The following is a 17,638-nucleotide window of genomic DNA, read 5'->3' on the forward strand; positions in this document are numbered from 1 at the left end:
TTTTCTTTTTGGAGGTAAACAAATGGGAGCTGGAGTTAAATAAAGGACATGCCCATGGACCTTAACACATGTTAAACCCCGAATGCACAGAAGGTGGGGCAAGGGTTTCAACGAGTGAGGGAGACCGGGTGGGGGGCAACAGGGAATGGCAGACAGTAGGGTAAACCAGAGAGGGCCCGCCCTCCTCAGAGGGGATTCCGTTGCCCAGCTGTGGCCAGCTGTGCCAACCAGGAAGCAGGCCCACGGGGACAGAGCTAACGTTTGAAGAGACAGGGGCAATTTTTGAAGGGAAGATCCCAATTTGGAGGATGCAGTCTCCCGAGTTCCAGAAGCTGTTGACGAATCCAGAAGTTTAAAGCACCCCATGCCAACCAAACAAAGCACTTCTGAGGTCCACATCTGGCTCGAAACCTGCCTGTTTGGGACTTGTGCTGAAGAATCTTCCAGCACCCCACACATTTCCTGGCAGCGTAATTCTCACCTCACTTCCTGTCAAGTGTTGTTTTTTCATTCCAAGGCAGCACTGTTTACTTAGGTCAGGAAACCTCGGTGTGATACTTTCTGAATAAGGGCCTCAAATAAAGACAATATTTTACTTGTATTTCCTCCTGACCATTCACCCGTCTGTGCTTGTTCAGCCAGAAATTCAGGAACTACAAAGAAGGCTATTAAGAACTGAAGAATTTTTAAACTCTCGTCCCACCCCTATTTTTTCTATTAAAGAATCTTCTTTTTCTAGTAAACTAGAAAGAGGATGTGCAGAGTCCGGGTTCACAAGGTACAGGGGTTTCGCTCAGCAAAGCTCAGAAAAAGAACTACAAAAACACAGTTCGGTAAATCTTTAATGCCCAAATACTACTCCTTCCCCTCACAGAAGCAGCCACTGGAACCAGGTCCACCTCTGCACTTAGAACAAGACACTGACCGGGAGGCTAATTCCATTTTTCATGCACGCTTGACTCTATGCCTCCGTTCCGTCTGAGCATCTTTAGGGCAACAAGAAAAATAGCAGCACGACACCCAGCTTGGATGTAAGTCTTTCTCCTGAATCTCCAAGCAAACCCAGAGAGTGAGTCAGAGATGAGTCAGAAACCCATGAACTTCAGTTTCAGGTTAAGTCCTTCATGTAAGATGAGGCAATTCCCCCAGATTATAGTTTTTTCCTATTTAGTGAACAAGAGCGTTTACTTTAAAAGACTAATCAATAAAGTCATCACACAGATAACCTCTCTGGAGGAAATGCTGAAATAGCTTCTGTGTTTCAAACAGTTTAGGAAAGAAAGATACATTATAATAAAATAATGGGGGATAGAAATCTGAGTTTGCACCTATGAAAATTTGGGCGCTAAATTAGACACACACGTGCACACACTTCCAAGACACAAGCTAGTGAGCAAAGATTTCGTGTGACTGGTCACAGCGGTCATTTCATGGCCTGACCTTTGTCTCCTGTGTGGCTCTAGTCAACTTCTTACTCAAATTCTAGATGCCTCTGTTCCTTATCTGCAAAGCATAGGTTAATAATAGTACCTCCCTAGGAAAGTCGTGAAGATAAAATGACATAAAACATGTAGCACTCTTATCACAAAGTCTGACACATAAACCAAGTCCATAGTGGTTAAAAATACCGCTAATGCTGCTAACGCTTCCACTGCTAACACTTCCAGGTACTTTGCTTCCAACCATGAAATAACACAGACAGAACAATCTGATTCCAGAGCTCCGACCCCTCCCTCCAAGCCCATGACCAGGATAAACAGGACAAAATGTATGACCTGAGTCTACGAACAACCTCACCTTGGGAGAGAAAAACGGTGAACCCAGACAATGCTCATCTCATTAAACGTAAATGTTTTTATGCCCATGAAGCCCCATATCCCTAGTTGTATGTGTCCCTATAAAGCACATATTCTCTGTGAAATGCCAGTGGGGAGATGGGTGTCTTTGTCTGAGGACGCTGTGGACCCCAGGGAGGAAACACAGTGCCTAGGGGTGCTCGGTGAATGTTGTAGGCAGCTGTTGCTCGTAAGATTTTACAGAAGCTCTGCCCATAAAGCACAGGAAAGTTTGCTAAATAACCTGGTAGTTTGAAATCAACAAATAGCCCAGCTAATTCACCATTTCTTCTTTGTTGGGTCTGCTTTTTCGTCATAGTTTCCCACTCAGGCTAGGTGCAGCTAAGATGGCAATAAATGAGTCTCTCCCCCTCTGTTGCATTTCAGGAGGCAGAGCAGGGCCGAGGCCAGGAGCACGGGTGCTCAGACCGGAGGCCCTGGGTCCGATTCCTGATCATGTCACTTTTATTGGTTGGTTAACCTGAGGTTGGTAAGCTGGAGATAATGAAAATAGCAGTGTGAGCTCCTAATTTGGTTGGGAGGACTAAATGCCTGGCTCAAGCACCAACTCAAGCAACATGAGCCCTGCCAGCTCGAGCAGTTCGGAGAACGAGCACAGTCTTAAGTTTGAGCCCCTAGCTGTGAACCCTGTCCCGAAAAATCCTTGGGCACACATACACCCACATGTTGATGGTCTTTCCGGAGCTCCAGGGTTCACAGGTCTCCCCTGCCACCGCCTCCCAGGTTTAGAACCTCCGTCTAGGAAACACCCACGAGAGACAGGGAAAGTGTGTTCACACGTGCAAACCACGTCCATTGCTGTCAGGATGCCTTCCGCCTTTTCTGAAGCGTGGCACCACTGGCAGGTACACAGGCGGTGTCGGGGGAGCTGTTCAATGGGGCTTGAGTGTCCCATTCTTGTTTATTAGGAAGGAAAGGACAGGACCTCTCAAGCTGGTGATTCATCATCTGGTTCCTTCAGGGAAAGTAAGGGAGGGAGTGACTGGAAAGCACTCCTCCACGGCTGGAGTGGGGTTTGCCCAGCGGGGACCCGAGGGAGGCAGCCTTCCTCCCCGCGTCTTCCAGCGCTCCGAGCGGGGCCTTCTGAATCATCTCTGTGTCTAGACACATCAAAAGGGGAAAACTGCCTGTTTATCAGGCTCACCGAGCCTGGTTAGGAGACCCAGCAGGCAGGTCTCCGTCTGAATCACTCAGACCAGAGAGCGGGAGTTGAGGTTGACAGGCTCATGGGGCGGCATTCCTCACCCTCACCGGGAGGGGAAGTCAAGCTGCCTCTTGCCAGTCGGGCAAGAAGACACTGCTGATCTTGTCTCGTCTCCTGGTGCCAGAGCAGAACCCACGAGGGCCTGGAAGACGTCGGTGAGGCCTAAGTCTGGAAGAAGAATGTGATGGTAGGTGCTTGGTGGATACCTGGGGCCTGAATTTAAGGACCCAATTGCTGGGGAAAGTGAGCCACTCATTTCAGTTACTTAATTAAAAGAAATAACGTTTACAATCTGATGAGCAGAAAACAGAAATCATGGCTTTGGGCTGTTCTTCAGAGCCTCATCCAGTACACTCTCATGCCTGAGTTCACTGCACTTCATCTTGTGAGCTGATCATCTTCAGGTCAAGGATGAATTCCTGTCCCTACATGAATATTCCAGAGTTGGCCCCAGCGTCCAGGAGGAGAGAGAGAAGGAGAAGCAGTCTCCGTGTTCCCAAGACCAGACACGATGTCCTTGTACGGAATTCCTTGGAGGAGCCACTTTATATGCAACATTTTCCTTACCCGAGGTTTTTCAGGACATTCACAGAATATCCTGCGACTCTCCCAACCTGCGTTTAGGAAACAGCACGAGACACCGTAACATCACCCCACCATCTCAGTTTACTGCAGGCGGTAACCGGCCTTGGGAAGGGGGCCTCGGGATTCCTGTGCGTGGCGGGCTGTCATGAGCCTTTGCCTCAAGAGAAACAGGATTACTGTCAAATCAGTCTTTTTAAGCCTTTAGATGCTAATTTGGTCTGACACCAAAAAAGTCCTCAGCCCAGAGAAGCAGCGGCAAGTCTTTATCATATTGTTTCCCAAAGTAGTTACCTTACTGGTCTTCAAATTTCTCTTCCATTGTCTCCATCACTTACTGCTGGTCAACTGACCACTTTTTGAATTGGTTATTTTTTATTAGTCTTCTCAAAATTACCAGCATAAGGTAATAAACTATTTCTAAGTCTGTGATGTTGTGAACCCCAGAGTTCAAATCCAGTATTACCTGCGGGTGTGGCTGATGTGAAAGCAGGTCATCTAGCTTGTGACAAAATGCTCAGAAGAAGGGATCTGAGCCCCATCCCCAGTGGACACTTCTCCTCATTCTGGCTTTGTGTGTGTGTGTGTGTGTGTGTGTACACGCGTGCGCTGTACACAAAGTTCCTGGTGAGTTTTATCACAACCCCAGTTGGAGATGGTGATTCCTGGGCCATAACTGAACTCAGCAGGTTTGTAACTGGACTATGGGCCCAAACACATGGGAGAAAATCTCTCACCGGTGCACCTGAAGACCCTTGGTTTATGTACTTTGGCAATAAAATGCTCAGCAGAGGAATTCAACGCAGTTCTTCGGTTTCTCTTTCTCGGTTGCTTCTTTTCTTGGCTTGAGCAATGAGTTGGTCTGTTAAGTCTGTGTGTGTGTGGTTCAGAGAAAGGGCCTAGGATTCCACTCAGGATTCATGGAAGAGTGACTATCACCTTTCAGCCTGGGCTTCTAGTTCACTCCTTTGCTTTATTTCCAAGGTTTTTTTTTTTTTCCTTCACCAAAAAGCATTTCTTTCTTCTTAGAGGTCATTTTATCAGAGCTTAAAAGTTCTTCTGTCTGGTAGAATGCTTTGTCTTTACTTAAAAAAATGAAAAGAAATTATCTTGCTGGCTTGGTGCTTAGTGTGCCATTTACCTGCCATTGTAGGAAAAGGGAATTAATTCTTAAAAAAAATTTTTTTAGGGGGAAATGAGTTCATTTCGAGAGTACCTGGTAGGATGTACTTACTCTGGTTATCAGAAACAAACATTTCTTTCTTTCTTTCATTTCTTTCACTGACTTGAGAGGTCTTTGTGAAACACTAGCTGAGCTAATGACGTCACCTGAAGGGGCAGGAAGGTGCCCAGTGAGAGCTGAGACGGTGGAGGCTGGGCTTCCTGGAAGGAGACGTCATCCAGGGGGATGGAGCTCTCAGCAGACACGTGGCCTGAATGGTGACAGAAGCAACACTCTGCCCTTTCTCACTTCCCATCCCCTGAATTTCCTGCTGATGTTTGCCTCCCATTGGCTGAATCCAAATGCAGCCACTGGCAAAGGATCTGGAGGTCAGTGGAGGTGCGCCTCTCAGGAACAGAGGAGGGCAGGGTGGATCTGGTTAAGGAAGCCAAGAGATGAATCAGGGTGTGGGGACCCCAGAGAAGCCTTCCCCATAGGCCATCCTTTCCCAGGAGTCTTCTCCCAGGCCAGCTCCACCGGCTCCTCCCAGCCAGTGGACCCACCCGCGTTCACACGCCAGCTTCTTCGGCTTTGTGCGGCGTCTGCCTGTGCGTCTCCTCTCCTGCTCAGTGTCCCTTCTATTCCCCATTTTTCTTCTCTTCTATTTTCCTATTCTTCCTTTTCTCTCACTCAGCACCCCTCCTATTCTCGGAGCCTTTCTCAGTCTAACAAAAGTCCTGAACTGCCACTGAAAGCCACGAAGAGCTCTTTCATGAACATGTTTTTTCCCAAGTGCAAAGCAGAAGGATTCTTACGACAGTTATTTTGAAACGAGGAAAACTGCTTAAGACTTTCTTTTCAGGGTAGGAGTATTGGTCTTGAGTATCAAAAAGAACCAAGGTTTTGGGTAAAGTTCTTTTAGATAAGTGAATACTACTTACATCATATAGTAAGAGAAAAAAATTTAAAAAATGAAAACAAAAGAAAAAAGAAAACCCCCTAAACATTGCAAATCTTTTCTCAGGTGATGGTCCTTGATCTATTTTCTCATTTCCTTTAATCGTTATTTTTGTGTTTGCTGTATTCAATTGCTAATGTTAAGCATTGGTTACACCACTCAAGTGACTCTTGGGATCCATCCCAAGAGCTGTGTTTCAGGTTGGATAAAATGAAGCCATTTCAACTGCCACACACAATGCCTGTGGCTGATAAAGCTGCCACATAAATCAGCCTCTTATTAAGAATTACAAGAATAATCAACCCCCGTCCCTGAATAAGAAGATGAATTCATTATTGCTCTGGCAACAATTTTCAAAACATAAACTTACACCTTTCATCAGAAAGAGGGAAAACTGCTTCTCTTTCAAAACAGGAATTTACTTCTCCAGTTAGGACATCACCCATGTATTTAACGGTCCTACAATGTGCTGAGATGTCTTCGAGGGGATAGCGATTCATGCAGACATGGAATTGGGTTTCAGACCCTTTGAAGTCTAAAGCTGCCCAACTGTGGACATTGAGCAACACACAGTTGGGCATAGAATCCAAACTATTCCTGGGTTGGTCTTTAATGATTAAAAATGCCTGCATGTGATGTATCAACAGCTCGTAAACTCGTTATTGGGGTGAGGCTGCTGTGGCTCCAGCTGCCAATCATGTGTTAATATCAGGTTCAGAGTGTCCAATTAGGGTTGAACGCCAAAAAATGTGTAGTAGCAAATGAATACAAGATCACTCATGTTTTGGTGGCATTTTCTTTGAAGCTGTTATGTGTTCTACAAAATCGGGGGCATGGCTTCCCAGATCACATTGACTTCACCATGTGGTCATATTCAGAGTCTGAAGAGGAAGTCGTGGTGGAGCGAAAAGTGGGTGCTTCCCCAGATAAGATTAGATACAGGGTAGGGATGGAGGGTTGGTCAAGTATGAGACTCCTCCCCATCTCATCCCTGATACACCTGAACCCTTATTAATGTGGCCGGAGAGCCATTTCCACGCAGAAGCCAGGATCTGGTTTCATTGTGCATGGCTTCCTTCCCAGGAATGAATGGTGAGTCATGAACGGCAGGTTGGATTCCTCCAAGGCTGAAGGTGTCTTTGTGCAGCCTCTTGGCTGCTGCTTCCTCAGTGTTCCAGGTTACAGTCTAACCGGCACTTCCTTGTTTTCAGGACTTGTACTGTTTGCGTAAGTCAGGATTCAAGCTCTTCTTTCTATCTGCCTCTTTTTATCCACCCATTCATTCAGCAGCTCTATATTATGATCCCACTATGGCCAAGGCACTATTTAAGACACTGGGGAACACAGCAGTCAGCAAGACAGGTAAGGTCCCTGTTCTCTTATCTTTTTGTTGAGGAGATATGCAAAGAGGCAAAGAAATAAAATCATTTTAGATAGTGATAAGGAATATGAAGGAAACAAAACAGGGTGATGTTACTGAGTAGCTTAGTGGGAGCAGGGGGTGGCAATACTAGATGATGCCGTTCTCTCTGAATAAGCGATTTTTATTCTGGGTCTTAAAGAATGAGGAGGAGTCAGCAATGTAATGATTTGGAAGGAGCGTGTCTTAGGTAAAGGAATTGCAATTGCAAAAAGTCCTCAGGCAGGAATGAGCTTGGTTTATTGAAGGACCAACAGCATATGACTAGGCTCAGTGAGCAGGAGGGTGAGGAATAAGAGTTTATGTCAGAGTGCTTCAGGGGCTGGGTTTCATACACATTGGTGAGGACTTGCAATTTTATTCAGTTACATCCATCCACTTGTTCTTGCACATGCTTCACTTCCCTCCTTATCCATCTTAGGTTTCATGGTTCATCATTATAATCACTCCCTTGATAACACCTTCCCGTTCTGTATCAGTTATCTATTGCTGCGTAACAAATGACACCAACATATTTTAGTGGTTTTTTGGGCAGTTTTGTCTGAGGGTCTCATGAGATTGCAGTCAAGATGTTAGCCAGCACTATATTTAATCTGAAGGCTTGAATGGGGCTGGGGGATTCACTTCCAAGTTGACTCACTCCCATGCCTGGTGAGTTAGTCTAGGTTGCTGGCCAGGGGCCTTAGTTCCTTGTCACGTGGACCTCTCCATAGGACTTGAGTGTCCTCATGACCTAGTGGCTGGCTCTCTTCCCTCCCCACCCCCCAGAGAGAGTGATCCAAGAGAGAGCAAGGTGAAAGTCACACTGTCTTTTATGATCTAGCCTTAGAAAGTCACACATCCCTATTTCATAATCTCTATTGGTCACACAGGTCATCTTGCTTCCCAGTGTGGGAGAGGAGGGACCCCACAGGGCAGCTCACTTTTCCATATCTTCTAAGTATAAACTCAAACTTATGTGGTGTCTACTATTTTCATGGGTTTTTTTTTCCCAGATAGTCATTAGACTATATACATTGTACTGGTTGTGAGCCCATGCTCTGCATTTAAAAAGAATATTGAGTTCAAAAACCAAATTTACCACTCACCAGCTCTGTGACCTGTGGCACATTTCTTAACCTTTCTAAGCTTCTATCTCCTCATCTGAACAACAGAAAGAATTCTAGCTCACAGCTCATGTTCCATGTGAAAATTAAAGTGAGATAATGCTTATAGACAAACTCAGCCATAATGATTTGTCACACAAATTCTCAGTAGATGTTATCTACCACTACCCTGGATCTTACACTTTTTAAAAAAATTATTACTACAGAATGCAGCTACTCCTTGAAGTGTTTCATAAAGTTTGGTGATATGGTAACACTTTGGGGAAGCCAAGCCTGCAATCCATTTAGATTGGAGGGGTAGGGAGTTTGGTGATCTGGATAATCCCTGATAATGCATATTCAGGATGCCAGGAGTTCAGACCTGTAATAGAAAATTCCCCTTCAGTGTGGTAAAGATTGGCAGGCTAACCATCTACCCGCAGATGAGCTGTGAGTCAAGCATTGTTCCCGCTCTATAGGAGCACCTAAGTTCAACCCCAGTGCAAAATCTAATCAACCCTCAAAGTCAAAGAATGAGCTGATGATTCAGGTATTTATATCAAAAAGTGTTAAAAGATTATTTGGAACATGGTAGAGGAGAGAAACAGGATTTCAGCTCCACTCCAGAATTACATTTCTTGAGCATCTTCTAAGAAAGGAAGCTAACGAACTCTTAAAGATTATTCATTTTTCCAGCTAAGGGTTTTTGAGCACTTACTGTTTGCCAGATTCTAGGCTAGGTTTTGGCAGAGTAGCTGAGAACAAGGCCACCTGCACCCCGACCCTCATGCTGTTCAAACTCTGAGTCAACAGTTAGACTGAGCATACAGCCCTTATTATTGTTTGACAGTTTAATGTTCTACAAGTTGCCAGAAATTGCTAGAAACCTGAAGGATTTCCATCTATACATTCAAATGAATAATAGCATTAGTAGTAGGGATAACATTTGTACCCAGCCTAATTATTCAATAAGAGATAAAAATGCATTATTAACGTGTTGAGGCAAACATGTTTCCCAAAGCCATTGTTCAGAACTGAATTACCAACAACGTGTTTTGAGCAATAGTGTCATGATCACAAGTCATTTTTCTCAATTGACTTTCTGAGGGCTGAGACAAGATCTCTGGGAACCGTTCATATTGCAACACAAATATGTTGGTAATGAACAGAGATTCCCAAGGCAGTTTCAATACTGGCATGGAGATCCATACCTTGCCTAAGCTTTGCTCCAAAGGCAGGTAAAATTCCTTCTGAATTGGGTAAATGGAATGCATTCTGTAAACTGCACCTGTTGTTGCAATTAACTCAATTGCTTCTGTGGTTCCTAATTTGGTCAGCCTAATCTGACCTGACAAGACAATTCTTTGTTCGATTGCTAATCCATAGTGGAGATTTCAATCTCCACTTAATGACTCATTCCTACATATCTTGAAAAGCTCACGACTGCCAATGTAGGCATTTTTACAGTTGTGTGTACAGGTCTCTAGGGAGACAATAAATATTTGTGGAATGAATGCATGCTCCTTTTAATTCTCATTTCAGTGAATGGAATTTGCATTCAATGCTTGAAATATTACACTATACTCAAATGACATCCCAATAGAGAAAAATTCAAGTGAGAGATCTAGTTCTTGACGGGTGATTTCATCCCCCTTCCCCAGGGGACATCCGGCAACATCTGGTGACATCTTTGTTGTCACAACTGAGAGAGGATACCATTGGCATCTAGCAGGTAGAGACCAGGGATGCTACTAAATATTCCACAATGCCCAGGACAGCACCCCACAACAAAGAACTACTTAGCCCTAAATGTCAGTAACACTGGGGCTGAGAAACTCTGATGCACCGCAGTAGGTCTAGATAATTCTGTCGAAAAACTCAGATAAAAGGGAAGACAAATTTCTTAATTTATCTAAACCTGTTTATTCATTTATATCTGGGGTTGGTCATAGTAATGACTTGTTGTTATCACTGTGCATTTAAAATGCAATAATATTCACAGAGTCCTGGTTACATTTTTGCCACATAGTAAGCACTTTGGTAAATGACAGTTACTATTATTTTTATTACTGTTATTACTATTATGTCGCATGGGACCCTGAGCTCAGACAATTGCTAGTTTAATGCCTTGTGCCACTTGAAACTCTTAAAAAAATTTTTTTTAATAAGATAGTCATTTTTACTTTATACTGGACCCTGCAAATTATGTAGCTAGTCCTATTCATACCTGTAGAGCTTTAGAGGTGAGTTTTCCAACTAACTTTTAAGGTACTCATTATACAAAGCTTTTCTGAAAACAGGAAAAGCAAGCAAGTCACCCAGTTCATTTTAGAGTAACTTTTCAAGCTTCCAAGATCTCCTGATCAAAGTCATTCAGAAATTTAGGGGTAACATGTGATTTTGCCAAATCTGTCAGAACATGAGTAACTACCGTGGTCACTCATTACCGAAGAAGCTTGATATTGACTTGAACAAATGAATGGTCCTTTCCTCAAATAATGTTGTTTTTTAATTTTTTTTTTTTCCTGGTCCCAGCAAGGAACATGTTAGACAAGCTTACCCCAAGTTCACTCTGGGCTGGTTGATGAGTTAACTATTTTAAGCTCTTCCGGAACTTGTAGACTTTTAAAGCCTTAATATGAGTTTTTTTTCCAGGTCACTTGCTGGTGAACCTTGGAAAAATCTGGCAAATTCACTTACGTGCTCATCCAAAAGTGGACTCAGCACCTTTCTCTGGAAACTCGAAGAGAAAAAAACGGATGGAATTAGTCTCAGAAATTTCATTAAGAACACATTGGCAACATATTCTGCTATGTCTATGGTTCTGACCTAGCCAAAACTGCCGTGATAAGGCAATCCTGAGTGAATCTTTGTGGCCTTACGATTTTAGATGGTCATTTTAATTAATAACCTGTTCTGTTATTTAATAAAAACCAGAATCCACTTCAGTGATGGCTCAAAAACATCAGTGCCTCCCTTCTTACTCACTTTCATGTTTTCTTCCTTATTTTCATTTATTCATTTTCGTATGTGAATACACTTCATATCTTCATTTTCAATGAGAAGTAAGATAACTCACATGTGAGGTTTTCCCACAGTCAAAATGTACCTGAAATTAAAAATCTTCAAAGTGTTTGAGAACGATGATGGTAGATAATTTCCTTATTAACTTACGTGTCAAAAAAGAACTAATCAATCCAGGCTTGAAAGATGGGATAAGCTTGTCTCCCTAGTGAATTACATTATGGAGAACAGATAATTTCCAGAAGGGAGTAAGTGACAACTCTCGTAACATGAGGATAGAATTTCTTTATCCTTAAAAGGTATGCAATTTAATAGGATTTAATAGCTATTTGTTGTATAAAACAGTGCATAATGCTGGTTCTTCTTTGTAGTTGTTGTCATGGGGTTTTTTTTTTCTTCACTTTTTTGTAATTGAAGTATAGCTGATTTATAAGGTTGTGTTAGTTTCTGGTGTACAGCAAAGTGATTTATATATATATATATATATATATATATATATATATATATATATATATATATTCTTTCCCATTATAGGTTATTACAAGATATTGAATATAGTTCCCTGTGCTCTACACTAGGACCTTGCTGTTTGCATGGTGCCACTTCTGATGGTTAATTTGGGACTTACTAGGTTCCTTTTTGGACTTTCCTTTTTAGTAGGAGGCTGCCCTCAGTTCCTCGCCACATGGGCCTCCCAACATAGCTGCTCACTCATCAAAACCAGAAAGAAGAGAGACTCCTGGGAGAGCAGACGTTCCAATCTTCCGTAATATAACGGGGGTGGGGTGGCATCCCGTCACCTTTGACATCTCTTATTGACTAGAAGCAAGGTACGGATGTTGCCCATACTTATGTACATAGAGGGAGTTATAAAAAAAAAAAATGTGGCTACCACGAGGTGGGAAACAGAGGCCACCTGAGTGTCAGGGCCCTACAGCCAGACTTCCTGGCTTCCAATCCGGACCCCACTGCATACTAGAAATGAAACCTCCAAGTTCGTTTCCTAGAAACGAGTTTATTAATCTACAAGCCTCAGTTTCCTCATACGTAAAATGAAAACTCACAACTTCATCCTGTGGTGACTGAATTCCAGCAATTCCTGACTTCCAGATACTCTTATGCCATTCTCTTGACTGTGGCCTAATTTGTATGCTTCAAGAAATATCACTCACTATCCATCTCCTCTTTAAAATGTAAATCAAGGGGGAACTGTATATAGCTCAAGTGGTAGAGCGCATGCTCAGCACCCGAGAGGTCCCAGGTTCAATCCTGGGCACCTCCCCAACGCAGAACTCAAGGAAGAAACCTAATTACTTCCCCTCTCAGAACAAATAATACCAATATCAACTTATTTAAAAAAGCAAATTTAATAATACTACTAGAATTTAAAACTTTTAAAATCAGTATTACAGAAGATAATTGTAAACACACGTTATCAGTAATGAAAACTATTGGTCTGCGTACCTCCAACATTCCTCCTGCGCAAGACTTGCGAAGGGGACAGATACGCCCTTGAGAGGCAGGGCCACGGTGGCAGTGGAAAGACGCTTGGGCTCCCCTCCTCTCATGAACACACCAAAGTCACAACTGTCGGCAAAACAACCACTGGACTCTGCATGGAGTCGGGACCCACAGCGCCGGGTGGGAGAACCACAAACCGGAGGGTAACTGCACCGCAGAGCTTTGCGCCACGTGTGAGCGCCAGGTCGCGCTCCGCAGCCCGGGCCCTGCACGGAGGATGAGCCCCCGGAGCGTCTGGCTTTGAGGGCCAGCGGGGCTTGACTCCGGGAGCCCCACGGGGCTGGGGAGACCGAGGCTTCACCCTTAAAGCGCGTGCACGACGCCTCCCGCACCCCGCGACCCTGCGCCGAAGCAGTAATTCGACGCGAGCCCGGGCCGCACCTACCTGCTGGTCTCGGAGGGTCTCCCGGAGAGGAGCGGGCGGCCGCGGCTCACCCTGGGGACACAGGCGCCGGGGGCAGGCCTCCTCGGGGGCTCGCTCCCGCGCGTGGATGCTGTTGGCGGCTGCTGGCCGCCATCGTGGGGGCCGCCCTCTGAGGAGACTCGTTAGCGCAAGGCCTGGCCCCACTTGACGGCCTCTGGCGCGGGGCTGGACACCTCACGCCTGGCGACTACCTGGGCGGGGACACAGCGCCAGCCGCCAGCTGATAGGCTGGCCGAGCCCACGGCCGCCTATAGACACGGCCCTGCCCGCCAGGCGGCCTATGACCCAGCTCCATCCACCAGTGGGCAGGCACCTGCTGCCCGGCCCAGCCCTCCGGGAAGCCTGCCGTGGCCTCTGGACGGGCCTCGCCCACCCGCGGGCGGACACCAGGCGCGAGAAAACCACGCTCCCCCAGGCTGTGGACCCCGCCTGCCCCTAGGAGGCCAGACCCCGTCCTGAGACCAGCCTCACCCCAGCCCTGCCCACCAACAGGCCAACACAAGCTTCCGGACACCCCAAACCCCATACTCAACTGGGTAACCTGACACCAGCTCTGGGATCCCTGGGTCCTACAACCAGCCTCCAGGACCTGGCTCTTTCTGCCAGAAGTCCTGTACCAACCCCAGGGCCTGGCTTCACCCACCCATAGGCAGGCAATAGCCCCCGAGTCTTCTCCCAGCCCCAGACCCCGACTCCACCCACCAGTGAACCAGCACTCGCCCCGCGGCCCCCTGCGGTTCTGCAGTCAGTCGCTCTGTGACTTGGTCCCGCCAACCAGAGGCTGGCAGCCTTCACACAAGACAGAGCCTGGCCGCCAGCTGGACCAGGGGCCAGCCAAGCCTGCCTGACCACCCGCGTAGTCAGCCCGCCGCACAGAGGGACCCAGGCAGCCCTCGTAGGGGGAAGCCCTGGAGCACGTAACTCGGGTGGTGAGAAGGGTGCATGCTGCTGGGACACATAGGACATCTAGAGAAGGACACTTCTCCAGCGTCGGGAAATGCCACCGACCTACCAGATACACAAAAATAAACAGCAACTTAGGCAAAGCGAGGCAACAGAGGAATGTGTTCCAAATACAGGAACAAGATAAAACCCCAGAAGAACGAAGTGGAGCAGGGATGGGTGATCTACCCGAGAAAGAGTTCAGAGTAATGTTTTTTGTTTGTTTGTCTGAAACGAGGTAGTGGGGATTGAACCCAGGACAAAGTGAAAAAGCTCGTTGGTGAAGGCAAACATACAGTGAAGGTAGGAAATCATGCACCCACACAGCTAGGAGGAAGGCTAAAAGGCAAAAGGTGTAAAGTCGTCTGTGTCCCTGATAAGCCGTTAAGGGATACACCGAACAATCAGATGTAAAGTATGGAGTCAACAGCAGTGACTGGGAGGAGAGGAGTGCACACACGCAGGGCTGTTAAAATGCATTGGGCAGTAAGAGACCAGCAACTTAAAATAACCATGTGTATAAACCTCATGGTAACCACAAACCAAAAATCTGTAATAGGTATGCAAACAAAAAAGAAGAAGAAGAAAGATAAAGGATATAAATACATCCTTAATAAAAACAGTGACAAAAAATGTAATACATGTAAGACAGTGTCAAGCACACAGTTAGTGCTTAAGATCCAGATTTATCCAGATGTATGTCCCAAATATATTGTGTGTAGGATGAGCCAATGTCTAACACAGGCAATGACTCTCTTCAGGCGCCCGTGGCAGACACTGTTGGTTAATCATGATTCTGTCCTTGGACTCAACTTTACCATCTGGACTCAGCTCTAGAATCCTTCTCGATACTGTGTTTCAGGCAGCCATCACCCGTCCACTGGTGCTGGCCCACACCAGGAGATGTGGACTAGCCTCCGGCAGATGTCACCTGGTGTAAAGAGATGAGGGCAAATTATAGCTAAAGAAGCATCAACAATAAATGAACTAAAGGAAGAAATCACCTTAGTAAAAAGAAGGCAAGTGCAAATGAAAAAAAAAAAAACAATGACAAAGCATGTATCATCTAAGTATGCACGGTTGACTCCTGCCTTCATTTTGACTTCCAGACCTCCTGCCTCCTCAACAGATGTTAAATGTATCTCACATTCGTTTTCACTAAAGCAAAACAAATTTGGGAAGAAAAAGCGTACACTGTACGAATCTTTTAATTAACTCTAAAGCATCAGTACCTGGGCGTTTATGCCCCATGGAAGACTCAGGTGCGAGGCATCCGGATGATTGAGTGCTGCAAATATGTTTTTGCTGATAGAGGGAGGTTCTGCAGGACAGAACAATCGCGGACAGCAATAAAAGATTGTATCATTTGGGTCAATGTCCAATTCAGGAGACTAGAGAAAGCTCAACGAATCAGACTGTAGCATAGATGGGGCCTTGGCTTTCAACCAAAGCTGTTCAACAGGCTTTACCAAATACCTGCTGATAGATTAATTGACTGACCTATTATAAATTCTTTGAATGCCACAAAGTGTAGGGAAATGAGTAAGCCTGTGGAGTCAGAGAGATTGGAGTTTAAGTTTTCTGCTTACTGTGTTTCCCCGAGCAAATCTGACTTCTCCAGATCTATTAAAAAACGGAAAGGTTCCCAGCTCCCTGACAAGGCTGATGGAGGATCAGTTGAGACAAGGTACAGGAAAGGGCCTTGAGCACGCTCAATAAATGTTAGTTGCCCTCATCAGGTTTTTGCGCATTTTAGTGAGTTGGTGAAATCCAGCGAGATTCCCTGAATACCAAAGGAAACACGCAGTCAATTTCTAGGGGGAGCAAAACGGAGTCTGAAAATGAGGTGTGCGGGTAATATAACTGAGTGGCGGCTGGGTCACTATCGGTTTGAGAGAATAGTGTTTTTTAATTGTCTTAGTAATTCTCCATCAGTCTCATGAAAACCCTGAAGAGGGAAAAAAAAAAAAAGGTAGTATTAATCCCCAACCCCTGCTAACCCCTGCCGTCCCAAGTCTCCTAGGGTCTGCTCTACAGGCAGAAAAAACTAACTCCATTTCCAGAGATTGTTGTCTCCCATTTTCCCCATCTGGACCCAGGACATTTAATTTGACCTGCTCTATCCTTATAAAGGGGTTGCTTCATTTTTGCTCCTCCAATCCAGAAGTATGAGTTCTGACACTACCCCTGCTCTGTGCCAAGCACTGAGTTAGGCAAATGTCTGGTTTTCTTGTCCTCACAAGAGCACTTGTACATGAGGTACATTAGCCTCTCTTTAATAGCTGAGGCCCAGAGAAGTTGAGTAGACTCCTGAAGTCACACAGCTAGGAGACAGCGCTGCTAGGATGAAAACCCAGCAGAGGTTAATATCTCCAAATGTGTGTTTATCCCCCTACACCAAGGTGGAGTCTGTGGGGCACGGAACTCACAGGCGTTTCACTAGAGGGAGAGGCACATTGGAGAATTGGGTCTTCAAGTCAACCAAGCAATGCAAATATTGCTTATCGTTCCGATAACCTTCACATCTCTTAAATCATCTTCAGGCTAAAGTGACATAGTACCATCTCTCCTAAATTCCCCCCCCGCTTGCACTCCCTCCAGTGTTGGAAGAAGTGTCTGCCCTTTTGGTTGAAAACAACACGAAGTGCTTAGCTCCTGTCTAGGGGCTGCGTCATAAGACAAATTCACACCTTAACTCCTAGAACCACACGCAGGGCGGCAGGAGGCTCACGCTTTGAGATGCAGGAGAGAGACAAGAGCTGGACCTTGTCCCCATCCTGTGACCCTGTTGAGTGAGGCTGTTGGAATTATCTATGTTACCTTTGCTCGTGGCCAGCCCTCCGGCTCTAAGCATGGTTGGTGGAGTTTGCATGGGTTAAATGCGCATACAATGTAACTCCACTCCGTCACCTGCTAATGCATAATAGTTGCCCCAAAGATGCCCCAAAGATAATTTTTGACTATTCAGGGGAGCAGCACTGGGGGTGGGATCTTTGCCACAATGTCGAGGAAATCCCTTGATCTCTCAGTTCTCGCCTTCCTTCCTTCCTTCCTTTTCCCTTCTCTCCTTCTTCCCTCCCTCTCTTTCAAAAAATTATCTGGACATCGCAAAAGCCAGGTGGACTGCATTCCCAGCCGTGTATCCTCGTGAACTGGTTTCCCATAAACATGTATTAGACTTTTGTTCAAGCTGAAGAATGGAGTCGACCTTGCGGGAGACAGAATCGGGACTGGAGGAGAAATAATAATAAGCCACAGGCCCTGAACGGCAGGTACTGTCTGTGACAGTCACGACAGGTCAGAGCTCTGTGCTGCTCGCTGCCCTCATGGGGAGGAGCTTTTACGACTTGGCGTGAGTCCTGGTTCAGCCATCCATCAACAGGATGATTGTGGGGAAATTTGCCTAGATATGTTGGTCACCATAAAGTTCAGGAGCGTTATTTATATAATCAATTAAAAA

General features: G+C 45.5%; 1 protein-coding gene across 5 annotated transcripts in view; it reads right to left on the reverse strand.

Annotated features, from left to right (window-relative positions):
• Positions 1-13,386, reverse strand: part of BCAS1 (brain enriched myelin associated protein 1) — a 129,928-nt gene extending 116,542 nt beyond the window's left edge. For 2 of the 5 annotated variants that reach the window (XM_072944452.1, XM_072944451.1), the window contains exon 1: positions 13,198-13,371. The gene's annotated coding sequence lies outside the window, so the exon portion shown is untranslated. Of the gene's footprint in view, positions 1-13,197 lie in introns of all 5 variants that reach the window. The other 3 variants (XM_072944450.1, XM_072944446.1, XM_072944453.1) reach the window with 3 other exon arrangements.
• Between the last annotated feature and the right edge of the window lie 4,252 nt (positions 13,387-17,638).

This window comes from Vicugna pacos, chromosome 19 (assembly GCF_048564905.1).
Source record: "Vicugna pacos chromosome 19, VicPac4, whole genome shotgun sequence".
Taxonomy (NCBI): Eukaryota; Metazoa; Chordata; class Mammalia; order Artiodactyla; family Camelidae; genus Vicugna; species Vicugna pacos.